We start from the raw sequence: 3275 nt of genomic DNA, 5'->3' as shown, positions 1-3275 counted from the left end.
GAAATCCAGCTTCTTCTTCTCCTTTCGTCGATGCTTCTCTTTCTCTTTCTCTCCCTCGCGCACCTTGTAGTCGACAGGCTCGCGTTTCCTCAATCTCTCGCGTTCTTCCGAAGTTGCAGCCTTTCTCCACCTCAGATAGGAATCCGACACCCACAAAGCATTGGCGTAGAAGCTCAAGAACCACATGTTCCTTTGGGCCCATTTGATAGCCCACTCTCTTCGGCTCTCGGTGGTAAGTGCTACAAAGCGGTCTGATCTGGAACAGTATCAAGCCTCGGGATAGTCTGCTTCAGCCCAACTTGCCTCATCAATCTCTCCGGAAAGATGCATACCATGAACTCTAATCCCGGAATGCGCACGGACCTAGTGGGATCCAAAGAAGACACTCCAGTGACAGACTTGAGATGCCACCACGGTACAACCCACCTAATCAACGGGCCATCATCATTCTTCAGCTTGTTCTTCCAATAGTCACAAACCCGAGTGAAGTCCACCATGTACAACCGCGTCCTCATCGCAATCATACGGGAATGATAGGAAAGTGCATGAACTGGGGGCTCGAGCAGTCGGAGCCGTTCCATAAGCCAAACCTACCAAAAGCAGGAATTAGACACCCGGAAAAAAAAAAAAAAAAAAAAAAAAAAAAAAAAAAAAAAAAAAAAAAAAAAAAAAAAAAAACGAAAGGGTGTCTTTTACCTGTAAGACGACGGGACTCCCCAAAAGTGGAAGATCGCGGTTGGATTTCCTATTATCCAAACCCAAGATAATCTCCCCTAAGCACAAGCAAGCTGGGCTCCTGCGCAGCTCCATTTGCTCGATAAGACCCAAAAGACGGGGATCACCTCGCAAATCTTCATCAACGTGTCCATGAAAGACATACACATGCAGCAAACAAAAGCCAAATGCTCTCCTCCTGGCAACATAAGAGACTGTGGGGTCAGCTCTGTTGATGAATCGGTCTACAAAGTCCAGCATTCTCACGCCTTTCGGGGTAACCAAGCGATCCACCTCAAGTCTAGTCAATCCAAGCAAGTCTCTGAATTTGGTCTTATACCCTTGTGAAGTGGAAGGAATAGCGGGTAAGTGCTCGGGATCCCACCCACCAATAGCGGCAATTTTCTCCGGAAAAGGACAAATATCACCACCTGGGAACGCGAAAACATGACAATTTGGGTCCCAGTAGTCAAGGCAAGCATCCAAGAACGGTTTTACAACCTTAATGAGTTTCAAACTCAATAGAGACCCAAGGTTATGAGCACCCATATCGTGCTTCTCAACATTCGAAAATTCATTAGTCCATTCCTTCAAGCGGACCTCCAAAGTGTTCATGATGACAAATTTTCTCTTGAAAATTTATTTTGGGAGTTTTTATGAGATTAACGGAGAAAAGACGGAAGAATTATATGATTTAAAGCTTCGTCGACGCTTCTATTTATACTAATTGCTGTTTCCAAAATCCGCCAGGAGAGACAAACTTGGGAACAGGCGCAGCTCTCTGCCGCGCCTATCCAAAGCGACGCGGACTCATGCTCGCGCCTCTTCCCAGTGCTCACCTTCTGTGATTTCCGCGTTGGGATCTTTCCTAATTCTATAACGAATAATTTCCTATTCCTACGGGATTTTATTTTGGTAAATACGAGCAATTTACCATGTTTCAAACTTCCTAAATTCGCGGGCACGCATTTCGAGGCGACGTCGACACCTTCGCCATTTTCATCGCACTTAATTCTTCTTTTTATTTTTATTTTAATTCATTTATTTATTCTTAGGTAATAAAATTTCATTTTAATTTAATTTCATAAGTTTCATTTTAATTTCATTTTTAGGAAATAATTCTCTTTTGTTTTCATTTCAACATTTTCATTTCTACACTTACAGATTTCTATTTTTTCTTTTTTTAGGGGGTAACCCTCCCTACCGTCCGGTCATTTCCGACAAAATTTTTGCATTTTTGCACTTTTTTGTATCCTTTTGAGTCTTTTTTGCGCTAATTAAGGCCATATGTGTATAAAATGTATGTTTTGCGTAATTTCCATGTAAATTTCGGCAGCATGACGGCGTAAACCGTTGTCTACCCAACCTGTTCAAGAACTAACCTGCAGGTACAAGCAACACAACCCAGCAGCAAAGGCACTCAGGCCATCATATATACAAATGTACAAGCAAACTGGGGGCTTGCGCCCCGAACCAAATCCAACGTCCAAGCAAACTGGGGGCTTGCGCCCCAAACAAGTCCAAAAATGTTCAAAATCAAATGTCCAAATGTACAAGTCTACAAAGCTACGCCAAACTACTGATGGACACCCTCCAACTCAGCAACCTTCGCCGTAAGAGCAGCAATCTCGGCATCCCGAAACTCGAGCTCCCTCGACAAGCGAGCCGTCTCCTCCCGAGACTGGGCCAACTCTCGCTCCAGCTCGCGGTCGCCCTGTAAACAACAAATTGGCTCATGTCAATCAAAACAAAACTGAAAAATCAAAAATCAAAAGAAATCAAACGAGGTTCGTACCTGACGACCTCGACCACCGACGAGTGCCTCGATGGCAGTAGCTCGTAGCCGGTTGGCCACCCTCCATAGTGCCACAAACCGAGATGGCGCGACCTGCATTTCAAAAAGAATTCTCAGTAAATTGAACAAGTTCAATCAAATGTGTTCTTACACGAAAGGTATATAAGCTGGAGGCTCACCCTCCGAATCAGATGCTGCCAGTCGTCTAGGCCAGCATCCGTCACAGCTACGTCAAAGTCACGCAACTCGGAGATCGTCGTCCTCCCAGTCGCGTCAGTGTACTCAAGAGTCTCGGGGTACACTGGGGGCTCGACGCCCGCCGCCTCAACCTCCTGCAAAGACAAATAGCTCTCGTTAATCGATGATCTTTCATCGTAATTCTCAAAATCAAATCAAGAAAAATAAAAGATACTCACCACTACCGGCCAGTACGCCAACCTCCCGTAAAGGAACGCTGAGTAGTCCTCGCCAGGCAGAAGAAGGTCGTCGCCACTGGCACCAGCCAGGTCCGCGTCCCTCTCAGCCTCAGTAGGCTCCCTGAACATCGTCCTCGGAGGGTCAATGGGAACCGTCAACGCGCCCCGAGAGCACTGACGAGCCAAACGCTCGCCCAGATACCACACGGGACCCATCGCGTCCACAACAAAGAAATGACTCGGGCTCCTAGGTCGAAGGACCTCAGCAACAAAAGGAGGCGCTCCAGCGTACTCCGCCCAAGGTCTTGGCACCCACTGCGACAAGATAAGGCAAAGATCATTCCTATGAT

General features: G+C 46.3%; 1 long non-coding RNA gene across 1 annotated transcript; it reads right to left on the bottom strand.

Moving 5' to 3' along the window:
- Positions 1-2349: 2349 nt before the first annotated feature.
- On the bottom strand, positions 2350-2836 carry LOC141592073 (uncharacterized). The gene is made up of 3 exons (XR_012521044.1): positions 2689-2836; positions 2510-2602; positions 2350-2428 (listed from the first exon to the last, which is right to left on the bottom strand). It is a non-coding gene; the product is annotated as an uncharacterized LOC141592073 (long non-coding RNA).
- Positions 2837-3275: the final 439 nt, after the last annotated feature.

The sequence above is a fragment of the Silene latifolia genome, chromosome 1 (genome assembly GCF_048544455.1).
Source record: "Silene latifolia isolate original U9 population chromosome 1, ASM4854445v1, whole genome shotgun sequence".
Taxonomy (NCBI): domain Eukaryota; kingdom Viridiplantae; phylum Streptophyta; class Magnoliopsida; order Caryophyllales; family Caryophyllaceae; genus Silene; species Silene latifolia.
This window is presented reverse-complemented; position numbering and strand designations above follow the sequence as displayed.